The 22134-nt window shown below is 43.0% G+C and overlaps 1 protein-coding gene across 1 annotated transcript in view; it reads right to left on the bottom strand.

Moving 5' to 3' along the window:
- Piezo2 (piezo type mechanosensitive ion channel component 2) overlaps positions 1-22134 on the bottom strand; it is a 405018-nt gene that overhangs the window by 248372 nt on the left and 134512 nt on the right.

Below are 22134 nucleotides of genomic sequence, written 5' to 3' on the forward strand. Positions count from 1 at the left end.
TGTCTCAATGTGGACACTGTTGTGAGTGTTACTATTATTTAACTGGACAGTGTAAAGAAGGGTTCTTATCAAATAGTTATTGACTGACCGCTCAGGCTCTAATGAGTACAGGGCTTAAGTAGCCTGGAGATCTTTTAAAACAGGCTGTTCAGATTCCAGCCCAGATGTTCTGATCCATTGCTCTGGGTCAGTCAAACCATGTGTACATTACAAAGGCTCCTCAAGTAGTTCTGGGGTGAGCTAGGGATGAGAGTTTCTGTGCAATGGAAGGACAGGCCCGGGTCAGCAACTAGGCAAGCAGAAAAGCATGATGCTTTACTTTTTATTGACAATCTACATAGGCCTGACTTTTAAAATAACTTCTTTGATATTCAAACAGAGTAACAATATATCTAGAACACAGTAAACATAAATGTGATAGAGGTTGAATTGCAATCCCTTTCACAATTCTTACATCCTAATGCCGGGACCTTGGAATGAGGCTATATTTAGAGAGGCTATTAAGGCCACAGGAGGCCCTGTGAAGAGTCCCATTCTATCATCCATATTGCCGTTCTAAGAAGAGATGAGGACAGGGGTCTGCTGACACAGACTGAGGACCAGGGGTTTCAGCAGAGCCCAAAATGCAGACTCCTGGCTCTCAGATGCCAGCTGCAGAGTCATGCAAAAATAAATGTGTTTATCACCAAGTTTAAGGCATTTTGTTACAGCAGAGCAGAGGATATGTGGACAGGAACTACACAAAAAGCAAGTGGTAATTATAAAACAATTTCTAAATTCTCAAGATTTCCCTTCTTAGTAAATCACCAACAAGAGCATATCAAAGGGCTGGTTTCTTTTGTTCAGTCATTGTGGACTGAACACCCACTAGTCACAGGCACTTGGGATGCTGTGGCTAACCCTTCCATTAGATCACATGGAAAGCAAAAGAAATCAAAAGCCAGCAGGGCCTAATCACTCTCTGCTTTGGATTTCAATGTTATCAAATGTTGAGATGCTGTCTGCTCCTTGCTGCCCTTGAGAAGAGATGGGTGAAGAATCAGTGCCTTGTAACTAACTAAAGGGTGTTATAACCTGCCCATCCACAGAGCAGGAAATGAGTCTCCTATGATCACAATGATACAATACCTGGGAATTCTTAAAGCATCTTCCTTCTCCTTATTCCCTTAAATTTAAGGTTACATATTCTATTTCTTTATTCATTCAACTATTTGACCCACATATATTTAGATTTGATCATTGTTTCTTACTTTTAGGAAAGGGTCCTAATTCCATTAAGTTACTTTAAATTTAAATTTAATGAGTCGAAGATATATAATATATACATACATACACACACACACACATATATATATCAGCATAAAATTAGCTAAAACTGGCAATCAAAATAGACTATAATAGTCTGACTATTTCCTCACCTATGAAGTGAAATACAAATGTACATTTTAATTGAGAGAACGGGTTACTTTTCATAGCAAGTAAAATATTATTAACACATATAGTTAAACAGTGTTCATATATTTAATATGCTAAGTAATTTTATCTTAATATCTTACATACAATTAAGCTTCCACTTTATCTTAAAACGAGTACAAGACTCTGCTATGATTATGGACATGCCTTTTTGTGTCACAGCCACTTTCCAGCACTCAAACACTATGACTTCCTAAGACTCAGCCTGGAAAGCCCCTTCCACATTGTTAACAGAAACAGCCCCTTAAGCAATGTCAATAGCTGCACTTGGACTTGAAGTTTCTAAGAACATTCCCATCTTCCATAACCCTTTATTATGTACTTTCAGTCCAAAAATATGCATCTATACTGTTGAGGACAAGTAGCTCACCAAGCGTGTTTACTGTCCTTGTCCTTCTGACAAAGAAAAATTCGTTTGGGGGGTAGAAATTAGCTATTTGTGCTTGGGTGGTTTTTATTGAGAGTGTTCAAAAATCATTTTTAACAGCCTCTCCAACTTCCTGAGAGTTTCATTCTAAACATCAGTTGAAGTGTTTGCCTACAATGTCTAATGAGCAGGTCTTTTAAGCAGTAAAGAGAACTGCCCTCAAGTATAACACTTCCATGAACTAAAGGGATGCGCTTAAAATGAGAATCAGGAGCTGTCCCTGTATGCCAAGCACATATGACATGTAGCACTGTCGCCCTTTATGATCACATCTCATCTCCACAGAGTCAATGTGCAAAGCCTTTAACAGTGCTCCGCTACACTTTATTTCATTTAATAATTAAATAGATATCAATACTTGTGTGGGAAATGTGTCTGATTTTCCTTCTACATTCTTGGATACCACCCAAGGCAGTGATTTCAGTACAGTTTTGGAGCTGATTATATGACAGTATGAAGTACAGCATCACTGTGTGTATATACATACGTATAGTGCATGTTCACCTGTAGGTTTAGATGCATGCACCTGTGTGCACCCAGAGGCAAGGAAGGCATCAGTATTTTATTCCTTTGAGTCAGGGTTTCTCTTTGAACTTGGAACATCAGGATTTTGGTTAGGCTGGTAGCCAGCAAGCCTCAGAGATCCTCCTGTCTCTATCTTACTACAGTGCTGTGGTTATAGATACAGGAGCCAAGACTATTCCCAGCTTATTACCTGGGCGTAGGTGTACACATTAGCCTCCTTATTCTCTTAACCACTGCACCGTCTCTCAGCCTCACATGTGGCATCTTTAAGCCAGAAAATAGGCTACATATTCTTTATGTTTATAGACCAATGGGGTCTTTGGTTTAGTACCGATTATGAAGGCAAGCCTCCTTGCCTCTCTTCCTTCTTCTGACAGGTTTTTATTATGTAGTTCAGGTTGGCCTCAAGGTCAGCATCCCTCTGCCTCAGCCTCTCTAGTGCTGGTCTTGTAGACATACACTACCCTCAGCTCCAAAGCATTCTTTCAAGATATCAACTATTTTATATATTCTAAAATTTTCCAGATGGAACCTTTCATTTCATCATTTATGTAATTCCTGGAGCCTGTGAATACATTTCTTTACAAAAAAACCCACTCTGCTCTGATGGTGTGATTCAGTGGATTACGTGTGATGGGGAGATCTGCCAAGGCTACCCAGGAGGTCAACTGAAAACATAGGATGCTTATAGAGGAAGGCAAGGAACTGGTTCCCACCTGAGGAAGACTAGACCATTCACCACTGACTTGGAAGGCAGAGGAAGCCAGAGGAGTGAGAGCATTAAGTGTAAGCGGCTTCTGGAAGCCAAGAAATCACATCCTCTTGTGATCTCCTCCAGGAAGGACCACAGTTCCTGGGTGTAGACCATTTCAACTGCACACCTAGCTGTCACACAACACATCTGCCAGGCTTACGTGACTAAAGTCACAGTCAGTTGCAGCAGCATTAGCAAGTGAGTATAACAACTCGTTTATCAGTGGTTTACCAACATCTGATCTTGATTTTTATTATTCTCTTAAATTAGTCAAAAGTTAGCCACATACCAGGAAAATATGCATTTTTAAAAAAGCATTTGGGAAATTGTGAGCAGAGCAGATAGACCACCGACTGTTGGAAATGGGAGCTGTCGCCTCCTAATTCATTAGGAGCAGTTACAGTCCCCCTGGGTGAGCTGATGTGGAAGCTAATTAGAACCAAACTGTCCTTTCAAGTGGTGACAGGGGAGACCTGAACACTAGGAGAAACGGGTCAAAAACGCTGTTAAGGAGCCAGAGTGGGGCTGAAGGCTCTTTCTATCCTCAAATGTGTGATTCCTTCCAAAACAGATGTTAGACTCAAAAACAGTTCCAAGGTCATTGGTCAAAGTTTTACAGCAAAGAGCTGACAGGACCTCAGGACAACGTGGGTCAGTTGAAGACAGTGAACAAAGAGGTAAGACGGCGGCTTCTAGGCTCAGAGGGAGCACCTGCCCACTTCCTGGGGTGACCTTCGGCTTCTCCACTGAGTACCATCACCCTCAGGTGCTTGGTGATATCCACAAGACAGAGACCTGTGGGTCCGTTCTGCACCCTCAAAGGCCTAGCAGATCCTCATCGGGGAGGGCTGGTGTGCCTGTTGCCTCTCACCTATGTACAACCTCAAACCTTCCTGACTTCGTGAGAATCACAAGAGAGTACATCTACGGAGGACCGTGAAAAGTCAGTTCCAACCAACACAATGACATTTGTAAAGTCCTTTTTCCCCATAAGATAATGTTGAAAAGTTCTAGGGATTAGCAAAGAACAGACGGTTTTATCTGAAAATGTGAGAACTGAGTTATGATGTTCTAACCGGGTGTCGGGGTAACGAATGCAGAGCTCCAAGCTCAGGTCAGAGGCAGTGGACTCTTGTCACCATGCTTGGCTCACTTCCTTGGTTCACCCTGGCAGGGGTGAGGTGGGGTGGGGTGGTGGCGGTGTATCTCCATGTCCTCAGCTACAAAGCAAAAGCAATTTCTATAACCCTGGTATTCATACTTGACTTCTATTTCTTTGTGTGGTATTGTATTCTGCAGAAGATTCAAATTTCTCCTAGAATAAAAAAATACTGACACACACACACACACACATTAAAACACCTTTAAGACACTATTTAAATAAGAACTGATCACTTGAATCCATACTCAGCTTCATATTGAGACTGGATTTAATAGAAATGTGTGTGTGTGTGTGTGTGTGTGTGTGTGTATTCACACCTACTTCAACAAGGACATACCTCCTGATCCTTCCAAACAAATCATGAACTGGGGACTAAGCATGCAAATATATGAGCATATGGGGGGGTGCATTCTCATTCAAACCAACACGCACGCACGCGCACACACACACATACACACACACACATGTACAACTTAAATGGAGTTATCCTATAATCAGGGACAATACTTCAACTAGATATCACATGCTAGCCAACAAAAATCCCAGTACTCAGAATGGGCTATCTCTTTTTAAGTTGTTGGCCAAATGGAGTCCTATAGAGCACCACACATTACAGGATATTGTCACAACTCTTGGTTATCCTCCTGGACTCAATGGTAAGACCCTATTGCTCAAGATACCACATTCTTGATAAACACAGAGAAAGCAAGTGAGTGTCAATTAGAAATCTTCATTCCTATGATCTAGTTTTCACAGTGCTCGGAGAGTCTATGCATGCTACCAGAGGAGAAAGGTAATTACTATGTTTACTCAGCTGTACAACCTAAAAGCTATAATAATGACTGGTCTGGCAAGACATGCCCATCAGTTCAATAGTAGCATGAATGTTATGGGAGTGACCAATCACTTTCTGCCTGGATCTGAGGATAGCTCCATGAGATGGAACCCATGTATGGCATCATTAACAAGAAGAAGAATATGTGGCTAGGTAGGTCATAGGGGAGAAGTCACTATTATTATTCTGCTAAATGGTAACAGTACTAAAATAAATCCTGATGATTGATGGCTATACCTATAGATTAATGAATTGCTCATCTCTCATCATAGAAGCTTCTTGCTTCTTGAGAGATGGCAGTTAACACAGAGACACACAGCTGGGCAACAAACCAAAAACAGAGAGTGCTCATATCTAAGCAGTATGTCTATAACACACGCCTCCCCCTCTGGCTTACAGACCTTCTCGGAAGAGGGGACAGAAACATCGTTAAGAGGCAGAGGTGGTGGATGATTCTAAAGAAGCAGTGTTTTCTGGACACAACAGGGCAGTTGCCTATATGAACTCACGTTCATCACAACAGCATGCACAAGACCTACATAAGCATAAGCCCGACAAAAGTTCCACCATGGAGCAGGGAAAGTGGGCATGAAACCCCACTAGCTCAGGAAATATCATCATCTGGTAGCTGCTGGTAGAGGGAGAGTCAGTTTTTTTAATGGAATGGCTCCCAGACTACCACACTACAGGGCATACCCCATACCCAATAATAGACGGGCCACACAAACTGAACTTGTGTTTTTGTTATTGTTTTTTGGGTTTGTTTTTCTTTTTTTGTTGAGAGAGAGAGAATTTAGTGTGAGGGGATAGGGAGGTAGAAGTGGATATGGGAGAGTTTGGGGAAGGGGATGAGTATAATCAAAATACATTATATGTAATTCTCAAAAAAAGAAAGAATATTGCCAGGCAGTGGTGGCACACGCCTTTAATCCCAGCACTAGGGAGGCAGAGGTAGGCGGATCTCTGTGATTTCGAGGCCAGCTTGGGCTACCAAGTGAGTCCCAGGAAAGGCGCAAAGCTACGCAGAGAAACCCTGTCTCGAAAAACCAAGAAAAAAAAAAAGAAAGAATATTAACAAGTTGGTTATTTAAACAAGTGATGTCTCTTGGTATCTTAGCCACTGTTCTATTTCCATGAAAAGATATATAATGATGAGAGCAATATTTATTTATTTATTTATTTATTTATTTATTTATTTATTTATTTATTTATTGGTTTTTCGAGACAGGGTTTCTCTGTATAGCTTTAGAGTCTGTCCTGGAACTCCCTTTGTAAACCAGGCTGGCCTTGAACTCACAGAGATGCGCCTGCCTCTGCCTCCCGAGTGATGGGATTAAAGGCATGCGCCACCTGTACCCCTGTGAAAGCAACTCTTATAAAGGAAAGCATGTAATTGTGAGCTTGCTTACAGTTTCAGAAGACTATCCCTTATCATCATGGTGAGGAGCTTGGTGGCATGCAGGCATGCAGAGAAGCTGAGAACTTTACATTCTACTTCTCAGGCAACAGAGGTGGGGAACAAGACTGGGCATGGCATGGCACCCTTAGGGACACACCTCCTCCAGCAAGGACACATCTACTTCAACAAGGACACACCTCCTAATCGTTCCAAACAAATCACGAACTGGGGATTAAGTATGCAAATATATGATCCTATGGGAGGGGCAGGGCATTCTCATTCAAACCACCAGACTGGGTAAAGGGAAAAGTCATACAAGCCTTAATTATGAATGGAGCTCTGGAAAAGGCAAAAGTGCATTTAAAAGACACGTGGTAACAAAGATGTCACCTCTGTAAAGATTTATATTATTCTGTGTATATCCTTTTGAGTATATGCCACATGTGTGTGGATGCTTGCAGAGGCCAAAATAGGGCATTAGATCCCCTGGAGCTGAAGGCACAGGTGGTTTTGAGCTTCAGGATATGTGCTCTGGGAACCAAACTCAGGTCCTCTACAAGAGCAGTGCATGTTCTTAACCACTGAGCCATACCACCAACCCAGAGGACACCACTTTTAACGAGAACGGTGTCTTCCTTTGTCCACACATATGCAGATCACACACATTCACCAAGCTTCATCTTAAAGTCACCATTGCAAGCAGCTAGTCTTTTCATTCTCAACATTGAATATTACTTCTGTTTTTTGTGGTGGTATTCTAATTGTACTGAAATGTGATTTTGATTGTATGTTAGTAAATAAAGTTGCCCGGGGGTCAGAGCTATTAGAGCCATAGCAAGAGTGTGGCGGTGGTGGCACACGCCTTTAATCCCAACACTTGGTAGAAGAGCTAGGTAGATCTCTGTGTGTTCAGGGATACAACCAGCATTGGAGACATATGCCTTTAAGATCTGGGGGGCTATACATACAGACAGTGACGAGGCAGTGGTGTGTTTGGGTTTACAACCAATGAGAAGGCAGAACAAAAGACTATGAAACGACTTACACACAGGAAATAGGTCTCTTTAGGGAAGCTAGGAGCTCGCAGGAGGAAGAGTAAGATTTTAGCTCTGAGCTCTGACCTCTTTGGCTTTCTCTTTTACATTGGTTCTGTGTTTCTTATTTAATAAGACGGTTGGTTACATCTACAGTTTTTCCTCACTTTTCAAAAACATATAGATTTGTTTTCCTTCCGATGCTTAAGCAAAGACTGGGATGGGAAGATGTTGTGCTATGGTTTGCGTAAGAGTCCCCAAAAGACCCATCCAGATGTTGAAGGTTTGACTCCCCCGGCCAGGGAGCTCCCAGAAGTGATGGAACCTTTAAGAGGTGACTCCTAGTAGAAGGTCTTAGGTCAGGTGGGGTGTGCACTCAGTGACATGTGGGGATCCAGCCCCTTCTCTCTCTCTCTCTCTCTCTCTCTCTCTCTCTCTCTCCCTCTCCTCTCCTCTCCTCTCCTCTCTCCCTCCCTCCCTCCTCCCCCTCTCTTTTTCTCTCCCCCTAGAAATAAGATTTGTTCTACATGCACCCCACTATGATTTGCTTCTCACCACAGGCTCCAAAGAAAGAGAGCCTCGTCCATGAACTTCCACAGCCAGGAGCCCAAATAAACCTTTCTTCATCCTGAAGTGATAGTCTGAGATGTCTCTCACAGAAACACAAACCAACACACCCTGAGAAGCTGAAGGAGAGCCTCAGAAGAGGCCACAAGGTTGATCAGTCAAGGTTAGAAAAATGCAAGATTCTGGGTACTCACGTGTAGACAGAATCACATGACAAGCACATGGGAATAGTCAATCATCTGAAAGGCTCTCCAGATCGTGAAGGATATGATTTTTTTTTTACCCCGTGTTTAAAAATTCTAACATTAAAAATTTTTAAAATTAACTAGATGGTCTGCCCTGGAAGCCATTGTATCCTTGATACCACTAGTGGAAGAAAGGTTATTATAAAGGCAGAGTACAGAAAATCCAACCATCAACAAGAGAGTTCTTCAGGAAAAGCCTCTTGGTATCATACACAACCAAATACCTGATGTTACTAATCTCCAAGGACAACTGATTCTCATCATAATGCATTTATTACCATCAAGTCATTAGGGAAGCAGGAATGCTTTTCCACTGGGTATGTTCAGTGCAGTTTATCCCTTAATAGATGCATGCAATGCCTGTCTCTGTCCTTCCAGGGCTAGGAAGCTTGCTGTAAACATCTTACTCACTTCTTCTCATGGTGTTTATGCTGGTTGGACTGCAGGATGAGTCATCAGCATCCTAATGGACTAGCATGCTACAAACAGGTTCACTCTTCCCTCTGCCTGGAACATCCCTCCTCAGCATGGCCTTCATGGATTTCTTTCCTTCTACACCAGATCTGGCTATCATTCTCAGGCCATAGTACTACTCCACTGGTTTTGGCCCGATAGGAGTTTCTTGTGGCTGCTGTAACAATGCATAAACTGGGTGTATCAAAATAAAATGATTGACTACCTCATTATTCTTACAGGCTGCAAGTCTGCAGTTATCAGTAGGAGTCATTCTCTCTCAGAAGGCTTGTGTGGTGGCTAGTTTTATGTCAACTTGACATAAACTAGGGTCATCTGAGAGAAGGGAACATTAGTTGAGGAAATGTCTCTGTAAGGTCAGCCTGTAGGGCATTTTCTTAATTAGTGGTTGATGTGGGAGGGCCACCTCTTTGTGGTCCTGGGCTCTATAAGAAAGCAGGATGAGCAAGCCATGAAGAACAAGCCAGTTAAGCAGCACCCCTCCATGGTCTCTGTATCAGTTCCTGCCTCCAGCTTCCTGCCCTCCTTCAGTTCCTGCCCTGACTGCTTTGGATAATGAACTGTTATATGGAACTGTGAGCAAAATAAATGCTTTCCTCCAAAGTTGACAAAAGTTGTTTGGGGTCATGTTATTTCATCACAGCAATGGTAATCCTAACTAGGACCTCTTGGTCATTGCCTGTAACACGAATCTTAAAAGGGCTTATAATAAAAAACCCACAGCCGGATATTGGGTGATAGCTGAAAGATCAGAGAAGCAGAACAGCCAGCCACTAGCTTACCTCTACAAAATCCTCAGCCTTGAGAGTGAGAGTTCCTGTTTCCTCACGCCTTATATACCTTTCTATGTCCTGCCATATTACTTCTTGGGATTAAAGGCATGTGTCACCACTACCTGGTTCTGTTTCTCTCACGTAGCCCAGTGTGCCTTTGGACTCACAAAGATCTAGACTCTAGATCTTTGCCTCCTGAGTCATAGGATTAAAGGTGTGTGCCACCACTGCCTAACCTCTGTGTCTAATTTAGTGGCTGACTCTGTCCTCTGATCTGCAAATAAGCTTTATTGGGGTACACAATATATCACCATATTTCCCCTTTTTTGTCTAAAATAATAAAAGGTTATAACTAATATAACAAAAACTATATACAGTAAGTATATATAATATATACAGGCAATAAATTCATCAACAATGTCTAGTTTACTTGCATTTGACAAATTCAGAGAAAATACTCCATTATCTATCCTCTCTTTGTGAATCCAAAGGATTGTATCTAATTCACCTTCTATCCTAATTTGCATTAACAACCCAAAACAGGAACTTGCTCTCTTGAGGCTGAGGATTTCCTAGAAATAAGCTAGTGGCTGGCTGTTCTGCTTCTCTGATCTTTCAGCTTTCACCCCAATATCTGGCTCCAGATTTTCTATTAATAAGACCTTTTAAGATTCATGTTACAATTGCCTGTTTCTCCTAGTTTCTGGTGATTGCAGGAAGGCCTTGGTTTTCTCTGACATGGTCACCATCTGGTGCATTCCATGTGTGCTCATATGCACACATTCACATCCACTCTCTCTTCTTGAAAGCAGAGCCTTCATATTGGATTAATGGAACAGCTACCACAGTGTGACTGTATGTTCATTTCAGCTCATCTGAAGAGACCCTATTTCCCAACAAAGTCCCATTCAAATGTCCTGAAAGCTGAGTCTTCAAAATCTTTTTTTGATGGGCACAGTGCAACCCATAACAGAAACCTCAAACACAGTATCTAAAATAAATCTATTCATTCTATTCCCAAGCACTTCCTCATGTGACCACACCCATCCACGTCCAAAAATTCAGGAAAGGACCCTTTGGAGCTCACAGCCAACCTTGCTGGCTTTCAACTCCATGCTACACTTGTACCCATTCCTACTCCCTTCTTCACCATTAGATGGGGATCAGGGAAGGCCACAGCCTTCCAAGGACCCTCCTTGTTGACACCTTTCCTTCCTTAACAAACACTTTTCACATAGGAACCAAAAAGCTCTTTGGAGGCAGGAGTCTTGCTGCAAAACTCTGTATATCAAACTCTTCAAGGATTCTCCACCACAGAAATGGAATAAAAATTCCCCAAGTCCTGTGAGGCTCACATGCTCTGACTTGACCTCAGCTCATTCTCGCTATATTCTTTCAGCATCTCTCTAGATCGTCGGGTTAGTCTTTTTCTATCTACTGCCTGGGACTTACATACTTCCTGTGAGCTAACTTCATACCCTGACTCTCAGCATGAGTGGCTGGTCTGCCACTCTGGGTTTCAGCTTGGATGTCTCCTTCTCAGAGAGACCTGCTTCTGGCAAACATTCCTCTAGCTTTTCTCATGGCAGACTGTGTGGTTCTGCCCTGGACTCTCCTGCGGGTTTCATGAGGACACTCTTGCAGTGTGTCCCGTGGAGAGGACAGCACTTGATACACTGTCTCTAGACACATGTATGAGCCAGGACTTTTATTTCTGTATCCCTCAGGATGTTACGACTCTTCCATACAGCTTTGTTTACTGAGGCTCACTAGGGAGCAGTATCATGAAACAGGAAGTTCATCAGCACTAGGTCCCCAGTCCCTGACCTGGTTGTACCTTGCACTGGTGTGGTAATATTGTGTTTCCCAAAATATTGTGCACCCTAACAAACTTATCTTGGCTCAGAGAACAGAACACCCACTAAATATAGAGGCCAGAAAATGGTGGCACACACACCTTTAATCCTAGCATTCCAAAGGCAGAGATCTGTCTGGATTTCTCTAAGTTCAAGGCCACACTGGAAACAATCAGGCATGGTAACACGAGCCTTTAATCCCAGGAAGTGAAGGCAGAAAGGTATATAAGTCGTGAAAACCAGGAACTCAGGCTGGTTAAGCTTTTAGGCTTTTGAGCAGCAGTTCACCTGAGATCCATTTGGATAAGGACTCAGAGGCTTCCAGTTTGAGGAAACAGGATCAGCTGAGGAATTGGCAAGGTGAGGTGGCTGTGGCTTGTTCTGCTTCTCTGATCTTCCAGTGTTCACCCCATACCTGGCTCCGGGTTTGCTCTTATTAATAAGACCATCTCAGATTCGTGCTACACACTGGTACAGCAAGTGTTTGTATAATTGGCACACAAGGTTAAGGCCCTTCTGGGGCTGATTTTATCTGTTCTTCATCTGGCCCAGTACAGTCTTCTTTCCATTCCTCTTCCCTTCTTTTCTTTGTTCTGTGGTGGGAATGGAATCCATGGCCTTACACATGCTAGACAAATGCTCTGCCACTGAGCAGCACCCCCAAACCTTGTTTTTCTTTTCAAAGAGGCTTCCATGAAAGAAATAACAAAGTTCAACTTGAATCTCCCAATTTTAAAGTTTGGACACCGAAGAAAACAAGTCATTTGAAGAAGGCAAGTCACAGCACACCTGGCCCTTGGCAAGAAAAGACAGTATAGGAGAGGTCACTTTTAAAAGATGAGACTGTGGCTTCTAATTATGTTTTAAGCAGCTCTGTGATTTCTAATATCTGACCTCAGCACTCCTCTGATGGGCTGCATTAACATCTTCAAGTCACCACCACAGCTCCAAGGCTCTAATTCTTTTTCTGGCTCCAGAGGTCTTCACCAGACTCCCCACAAGAACCATTTTGCTTGGCTGACAGGAATTGGCATGCGGAATGTAGCCATTTCCCATCATTAGTCTAAGTCAAAATGCAAAATTAGGTATTCTTGACTTGCACATGTACAGACTAGTCATTTGCTCGCCTGCCTCTGGCACAGATGAATTACTGTATTTTAATAAACTCTCACAACTCTTAGGGTTATGAACGAGATCATGGTGAGCAACTGTTGTTCAAAGTACCCAGTAATTGCAGAGTACAGTTCTGAAGACATTAAAATTTGTAGTCTCTAGCCACTGGCTAACCACTTAAATATAAGTTAGCTTAAAGGCACGGGATAAATGACATTTTATACTTCACAAAGTGAGCATTTATTTTTCTAAGCAATTAACTGGCCTCTCTCATAAACTCCTTTGTTGAAACCCGAGGCCTTGCAGGCAATTTTCAGAATACCCAGTACTGGTTGTTTTACAAGAAGTTGCTTTCCTGCTACTCTGTGCCCTCTTGCCCTATCCCCTTAAGGTATTCCTGGTCTGCTTCCAAACTAGAAAACTCAAAGCATAAACATAAACCTGAAGGGAAAAAAAAAATCAAAGGAACACAGAAGGTGAAAAGGTAAGGAAAGAAGCCGGCGGGAGAAAGAGCTACTCCATTACCTGAAGCCAGCACCCTGCTCAGCAGAGAAGCAGACATTTGTGGCGCCACAGGAGGAAATAGCTTGTCTGGAGTGAGGGAGACAAACCAAACCCCAGGACCCATGGCGCTGGAGCACAGTTGTCTCCAGGTCCATAAGGAAAGAAACGCCATTGCTCTCTACCTGTCTCCCGAGCTACACTTGCTCCCTCAACGTCACAGTCTGCCTCTGTGGTGCTGGGCCACAGGCTGGGGAATGTGGCTAGTCCCTGGGGAATAATCCACCCGGTTGTCTTGGGTGTGGTGTCTGTGTGGTACTCTCACTCCCAGGTTCCTGTCTGTGTGGTACTCTCACTCCCAGGTTCCTGTCTCTCCCATTCTGGAGAATTCATTTCATTCCCTTCAACAAAAGCCTCCTGCGGATGGAGACCATGCATGAGAGTTGCTGAATGACTCTCTCTCCTCTCAAAGGCTTCATGAGAGAACTCTGTTCATAGTAGTGGTGGGATGGGAGTTGACCTTCTCCAAGGAAGCCTGATGCTCTGGCCTCCTGAGACAACTTCTGGGCTTGATCCTGTGTTCCGTTTTTTTGAATGGAGTCTGACTGTGTTCATCATTGTGTTTGTTTGTTTGTTTGTTTGTTTGTTTGTTTCTTTCTTTCTTTCTTTCTTTCTTTCACTCTTTCTTTCTCTGTGTCTTCCTTTCTTTCTTATTTATTTACTTGAAACAAGATCTCGGTGTCCTCATTTGCCTAGAACTTGCTTTGTAGCCCAGGCTGGCTTTAAACTCATGGAGCTCTGTCTGCTTCTACCTCCTGAGTGTACAGATGAAAGGCATGTGCCACTCTGCCCAGTTCTTATTATATGTTCTTAATTCTTGAACGAGAGCATCCAGCTGAGGTCTTCCAGAAAGGGTCCTTTCCTTGTAAGCCTCATGGGTCCAATACCACCTCTGTGTTGAACCTGTGCCCACAGGATAAATAGGAAACCATATGCTTTCCATTCTCTCTTCAGGAATGCATTTAATTTGCTATATGTGCTTGAACACTTGGGATTCCTCAACACTAAGCGATGATGTGGATATTGGAAATGCCCAGCCTCCAGGGAACTCCATTCTTCTGTTTTTTTATTTTTAAAATTAGATTTATTTATTACATGTGTGACTACTTTGTATGTTTGTATGCACAGTACATGTGTGCCTGGTGCCTACAGAACTCAGAAGGCGGCATCCTATCCCCTGAAACTGGGGTTATAGATGGTTCTGAGCCACCATGTAATACTGGGAACTGAACCTAGACCCTTCCACAAGGGCAACAAGTGTGCTTAACTGCTAAGTCATCTCTCCAGCCCCAGTTCTTCTAACTATTGACAGGAGGTTCCAGACACTGACTTACCTTCTAATTACTGGTTTTGAAACATTTTGTTCTGAAATTGGACATTTTCATGAGGCAATGCTTGGTGCATTGATACAGACACTATGTGCAAAAGAATGCACTAGATAAACTCTATATTTCAGCTCATATGTTCAGTGCTCCTTTGTGGCAAGAACACTGAAAACTCCATTTGTTATTTTGAAACAATGTAGTAATTGGCATGCAGTCAAGCTCTTATGCAAAGAAAACTGTCTGCTACAATGTTCTACCCTACTGTAGACATGTGACTATGGACATGATTCTTTCTGAGCCAATCAGTTTTTGTCACTGTACAAAAACATCCCAGAAACCCACTTAGGAAGAGCACAGGGTTCTTCTGCTTCACAGTTCTAAAAGATGGGAAGATCCGCTCATCTCCATCTGGCCTCTGGAAGGAAGGATGTACAAGTAGTAATGGAGGGGAGCATGTAGCAAAACATGCTGCTCACCTCGTGAACCAGGAAGCAACAGGAAGAAGAAAAGAATGGGGTCCCACTCTCACCCCCAATGACCTGAGGAACTTGTGTACCAGGTGCATGTGCTGAGGTCAGAGAACACACTTGGTGTCAGTCCTCACCTTCTGCTTTGGTTGTGACAGTTTCCCTGCCAACTCTTTGTCATGTGTGTGGTGCTAGATGGAACTTTCAGCTTCTGGGTGTTCTCCTCCATCCACCACTCATCTCCCCACAGGCAGGCTAATTCTAGACACTCACTCTTTGCATACAGCTTTTACAGGGGCTCTGGAGATTCCAACTCAGGTCCTCACAATTGTGAAGCAAGTGCTTTTACTCAATGAGCCATGTCTATAGCACCTCTAAAAATTATTTAACTAATATTAAAATAATAATTATTAATATTGAGTGTATGTGAGTATGTGTGTGCATATGCACATGCATGATACGTGTGGGGAGCACCTGTGTGGAGGTCAGAGGATGACTTTGTGGAGCTGGTTATCTCCTTCCACCTTGATGTGGGTTCCAGTCATTGAACATGGGTCATCAAGCTTGTGCACCAAATGCTATACTCATTGAGCCATCCTGCCACCTCCCCTACTCTATTACTTTTGACCTTCCTAGAGCTTATGGAAGGCAAGTAAAGCAGATATCAATACCACTTGCTTTATATAATAGGTTTAGGGGTTAAGACAGTTTCTGATGAGACTTGGGCGAGAATTCAGGCTTCCTGGATGATACAGAGGGCTGCATAGGGGCCACTGTACTGAATGCTGGCCACCCTATTCCCCACTTTGGACAATCTTACCTGGGCAAAGGAACTCAGGGAATTCTGCCCCTCCCACAGGACAGATACACTTTGTGCTTTACTGGAACCCCCAAATTCTGTTTTTTGCACTGACATTTCCTGAACACCCACACAATGAGAAAGGATCTGCTGTCACAGTATAAGACAGGGTTTGTTTCTTAAGTCACTCAACATCACAGAGGCAATTTTCCGGACACTAACGATACTCCATATCACATCCTCTATGAAGACATGGAGGCTCCTGGTCCTACAGTCTGTTCATTGACTTGGAAGAGAATGACCTTGCTGAATTCCACAGTAACTTTGAGCTGCTTAAGGATCCACAACCTGTGCTGGTCCCAGAGTGGGGTGGGGTGGGGTGGAGTGGGTGGAGTAGGGTGGGGGGTGGAAGGTACTTTATGGAGCCACTTAGCTGAGTAAGAAAGAGGAAGTGACAGAGGTACTATGTTCCCATTAACAGGTGGAAAGACCAGACGGTGAGGCCAGCTGCCTCATAAGTGTGCCTTAGAGTCAGTCCAGAAGCCACAGTTAACGCAAGCTGAATGTCTCCGATGTCCAAAGTGCTCAAAATGGGAAAACTTTCAGAGCTTTGGAAAGATGACATACATGGAAAAATTCCATGTCACGAAAAACCTGGTTTTGCCACAGACTTCTGGTAATTTTCTTTTTGGTAGTATTGTCTTGGTTTGGTTTGGTTTTGTTTTGATCTCTCCATGTAGTCCTGGCTGTCCTGATACTTGATATACAGATCAGGCTAAAATGTCCCGCTATCATCACCCCAGCACCTTCTACACACCTTTTTCAAAATTCTATTGCTTTTTTATCTGTATTATGTGCCAAGTGGCCCTGTCAATCTATCTCTCTCCCTAACTGGCTATAACTGCCTTAGGAAATAAAGCTGATTGCATACATTTCTGTGAGCCCAGCTCCTAAACAGGAAGAGCAAGAGAGGCATTTAATGTCTCTGTGTGAGCCAAGACACACAGAAAGATGAAAAGGAAAAGGAGAGAAATAACCAGTATATCTCCAGGCAGCGAATAAGCCAATGAGCACAAGCCCCCTGCCCCCTAGTCTTGCACAGGACTCATGTTAGGGGTGGCTCTGCTGGGAACTATCTTATAAGCCAACACAGAGAATGACATAGAGAAGCCAGAGGCTGCACTGTGTAAGCACGGGTGCAAGATTGGTTGCAATGAGAGCACACAGCAATTGGGACAAAGAAAAGTAGGTGTCAGTTCACAGGGCTTGGGGACAGAAAGTGAGCACCTCTAGGTGAAGGTAAAACTTGGAGATGAGAGTGGGTGGCTGGCGTGACTAATGATGCTGTGAGCAAGCCAGAGCTCTGGGCTGGCCTCTACCTACTGCCCATAAGCAAGAAGCTGCATCAACTCTTCAGCCACTGACTAATACGGGGACTGCCCAGTCAGAGCAAAGGGTGCATGCCACTTTGTGTGTCAGGGGGTGGGGGTTCTGGGGTGCAAGGTGCAAGAGGTTATAGGGGAAAAAGGGAATTAAACTGGCAATAAAACAGAAAATGTCATTTATAATTTAATTTTTGAGATAATACAGGCCTTGCATGAGAGATGTCCCTAAGAGTCATCTGGCTTTGTCTTTGGCTTCATATTTTATTTGGATGATTTTCTTTTCTGTGTTTTTTTTTTTAACGGGAGAAAATTGAATTTAAACAATGGTCTTAGGTAATGGGTATCTGGGTAAATGGGAGTACCGTGGGGTTCAAGTTCCACTTGGGGTCTCCTTTCACAATTATGCTGTGCAAATAACTGTAACAATCATTAACATTAGCTGAAAATGGCCATTCACAATGACTCCAGCACTATGAGACCTTCACAGATCATTTAGGCGCCAGCTCAATGCTGAAATTATAGCTTATGGCTGGGTAAGTGCTTTTCCCATTTCAGGGGTTTGCATTTTATATATTTTTTTTAAAATAGCAGAATAGACTTAAATATAATCATTAAGAGTTTAGTGAGATATTAACCCTGTCAGGTACATGGTTGCAAAGATTTCTTTCTTCCCATTCTGTAGGCTGTCTCTTCAATGGTGGTGTTTACTGTTGTTCAGAAGCTTTTCAGTTTCAAGTGGCCCCATTTTTCAACAGTTGGTCTTAATCCCTGTTACCAGGGTCCTGTTCACCAAGTCCTTTCCTGTGTCTATGAGTTCAATTCTATTCCTTCCTTTCTCCTCTATCAGCTTCAGTTCTTATGTCGATGGCCTTGATCCATTTGGAGCTGAGTTTTGTGCACAGCTCCTCCCTCCCAAGGCTCAGGAGTCATTATAGGAGAGGGAGCAGAAAGATTGTAAGAGCCACAAACGATGGATAACGACAAGGAAAGGTGTTTTCTGGACACAGCAAACCTGTTGCACGTATGAACTCACCGTAGTTGTGACAGCACCCGCGAGATCTGCACAAGGTCAAGCCAGACCAAATATATTTGTGGAGTAGGACAGAAGAGGATGAATTCTTCCTCCTAGATGAGGCAACTGAGAGCTGCTACCAGGAGAAAGTGGTTCTCTTTAAGGTATGGCCCCTGGCGGGTTTAACATGTTCCAGTGGATGGTCACACATCTAAAAGCCTACAGTCAGCCCTAATGGGACTTGATGGTGCTAAAAGAGATGATAAGAACACCAAGTTTTGTGGGCGATGGAGTAGATCATAGATTTGAAGAGAGGGATTTAAAATGTTCCAAATGAATCTCGCTTGTCAGTCAATTCCTGGTAAAACTATTAAAACATGAAGATTCCCTGGAGTAATGAACCAGGTTCTGTCCTGTCAAAATCTGGTCTGAGAATTGCCTGCCTCCGTCGGATGTGTGGTCAAACAAGTGGAGAGTGGTCATTGCCAAAGGAAAAGGTTAACGATTTAGTGTAGTGGGAGCTTATCATATTAGAATCCAACATCTGCCTAAGGCATCACAAAGATCTCTGATTGCGCAGGCTAGCTTTGAGGCCAAGGTCCTTCATATTTTTAAAGAACACCATAAGCTAAATGGAGAAAGGCAACACACATACAAGGAGTAACTAAGGAAGTTGCACTGTGCTCTGCATCCAGGGGAAAGGTACATTATATTCACGAGATCAAGTTCTTGTGCTCAGTCTCTTCCTATTCGGTTCTGCATAGAATTCACGTACACACCCCATGAAGAATGTACTGTAATCCTGTAGTCAAGGTCACTTTTCCCCATTCTCCATTAACCAAGTTAGTCTCCTAATAAACTTTCCTCACAGTGTATTCACTTTGTGTATGTCTGTCTTCTGAAAATAGAAACTCTATGTTCGTTTGAATTTACGGATCCTGTCACCCATTAGATTACTGCATTAACGAGTCAATTGCCAAGGATCCGATTTGCAAATTAATTGTTCTGGGAAGGATAGAATACAGAAAAATATTCACCAGACCAACACACTTTTTATGACTCAAAAAATAAATAATCAGTTTCGAAAATTTGTATACCCACATATTATTCCATTACAACCAGATCAAAAAAAATACGACCGACAATTCCCACAACGTCCTTATGTATGGAGGTAATGCTGAGTAAATCAAATAATAATTTTGATTAATAAGTGTGTGCCCTTATGGTATTCTGCTATTGTCTATCTTTCTTTGGCTTTCTTAAAAGCAACCATACCAACCTGGCGCTTGATGAATGCACCTATTTAAATAACCGCCGAGGAAGCATTGTATTAGCTGAGTCGATAAATCGTGTTAGGTGTAATAATACCTCGAAATACTTGTGTGAATTTACATTGATTTCACAGTATCGGTTAAGAATTTGGTGTAGATCTTGCTTTGTAGTTCTACTCGTCTGAGTACTGGGGTTTTTTAAAAACTTGGCTCACACAGATAGAACCCTGGGCAGATTTCTGCCAAGCTCAAGCACATTTAAAAAATATCTTATCACATGCAGGGCCTCTGGCTTTTCTTTCTTCCAGCAGCCCTGTTCCAGCTGAACTTCCCCAGATCTCCTGAGTCAGTGGCACTACCTGCCTTGTCCAGCCAGCCCCCGCCTGCTCTTATATCACTCCAATGACCAATGGACTTACCCCCCAAGTGCCCCAGCTTTCTCCTGTCACTGGCACTACCCATAAACCAATCCATTGTACTAGTAACAGCCATGATGGGTTTCTCCAATTTCCTAAAACATGGATTTCGGAATGTGTTCCTCTGTCTCATGTACTGGTTCCAATCGGTTTCCTCACTCCAGGGGGTCTCCTAATATCACAGCCGTAATTCTGAGCTCATGCATCACATGTACATATGCACTCAGGCAACCGCATGGCGTAAAAGTGTCGATGTGCACACACACACACCCAGAGACACATCGTACTAAACCCACTTCACGAGTTGCATTGCTTCAAAAAAAGATAAAAATAATTAATTATGTGATCTGTGTTTTTAGGTATTCGCAATGTGCATCTATAAAAGACTCACCAAGTGCAGAGTGGCCAACACAGCTACCCCACAGAGCCTAGAGGTCCTTGTGTCTCTTCTAGGAGCTTGCTAGTAAGGTGGCTTCCTGGGCACCTGACACTCAGGCGTTATATGCACTGGAACGCATAACTCAGTCACTGCCAATGTAGTAACCCTGCTCTAACCACTGTAGCTATCTCTCCAGCCCTCTAGATAGCATTTACCAACCGCAAGCCAGACCTTCTCCACTCCCGACCTGTGAACAGCTTTTAAATGACTCTTAGTCATCGCACCTTGGCAATGAAGGCCTAAGTCACAAGAGGAGTAAAAGCGCCACTTGTGCAATGCTGGACGGAACCCTAAGAGGGAGAATTATGTAAAAGCTGTGAAGGAGCGCGCAGACAAGTCTGCCAGAGTGACACGGCAGAATTGATGTACATTCTCCAAGAACACGCACACAATGCTCATGATGAGGAGGGGAGCTTTTGTTTCCAGAGTTACTTCACTAGTGAGGCCCAAGTTAAAAGTTGAGATGTGATGTTTCGAGAGTTGAGTAAGGATGAGCTGAACGCGAGGAAGAAACAAAGAATTAGGGTGTATGTGAAGTCTCGTGATCTAGCGCGAGGGAAAGACACACCTGAAAGACGAGATGGAGGGCGTGTCTAGCAGTCAAGGCAATGCGTCAGACATACGACCACCATGTCATCTAAGTAGGGAGGATCAATATAGGGGAAGTTTCTCTTTCGGGAGTGAGAGAGAACTCGGATGCTGCTAGGCTGCGCAAACAGTCCATGTGATACAAGAGCTAAAGTCTGCTTACAAACTAAAAGTGAATGAAGGAAAAAACGAGAGAGAGGGAAGAGGAATTGAGATCGAATGGAGAAGGTAGTGGAAAGTAGTGTATTATGTCTATTGTAATGAGAGATTAGCAGTAAATCTAAAGTATGACTGTGAGACGGTCGATTTATCTTACAATAGAACAACACAGGAGCGAGAGGTGTCAACAGTCGAGGCGTGTTCGTCGGAGAAACTCAGCATGCCAGAGAATATTGGCAGCACTATGCTTTGTCGACGGGCCCCGGTTGCTCGAAGCGAGAGCAGGACGCACCTGGACAGCCCTCATTCAATACCGCACTGTGATGCTGGTGAGACAGAGTCTCGAGACTCCAAGCTGAGAGTGCTCGGTACAATTGTGGAATATGGCATACGTGATAACAATTAATATGCGTCCTGCTCATTACAGCAAAGTAATTCTGTTTCTGGAGCAGTAAACATTAATGGTAGACTATACCGTCACAGAAAGCTAAAAGAGAGAGTTCCGACTACTGTCACTCCTTCTCAGCACGTACACAAGTAATATATACGACCTAGGGTGATGGGCAGATTGTAAACTGTGATTGGATTTTCGTCTGACCACCTGGTTTAATTCGAAGCTGCCTGCATTAGTTGTATATCAACGTGTATCCATTAGAAAAAATCTATCTATTTTTCTAGGTGTGAGTTAATTGGTCCAGAATTTGCCTCAATCAAAGAGAAACTGGCTAATTAACATACGCTGGTGGGGGTAAATTGCTTAGGGTACGTAATGATATATAGTTATTGTTACCTCGTTCAAAGACAGCATACTCAGCAGATGCTGATTCAGTGCAACTTTATGAACATCAATAACACATAAGATCAAGTTCTGAATTAACACTGAAGATGCTCCGACATCAAATAATATTGAGAGATACTTCAATCACTACAATTTTTATGTCTAAAAGGTATGATTAACATAGAACATACTGATCATGTCATCACACCAGGCCCCTCAAGCAGTAGTATATGCATAAGATGTTGCTTTTTTTCTTTTAGAGCATTGTATCCAAAAAAAAGTTTATCGTGTTTGGTG

Source organism: Peromyscus leucopus, chromosome 19 (assembly GCF_004664715.2).
Source record: "Peromyscus leucopus breed LL Stock chromosome 19, UCI_PerLeu_2.1, whole genome shotgun sequence".
Taxonomy (NCBI): domain Eukaryota; kingdom Metazoa; phylum Chordata; class Mammalia; order Rodentia; family Cricetidae; genus Peromyscus; species Peromyscus leucopus.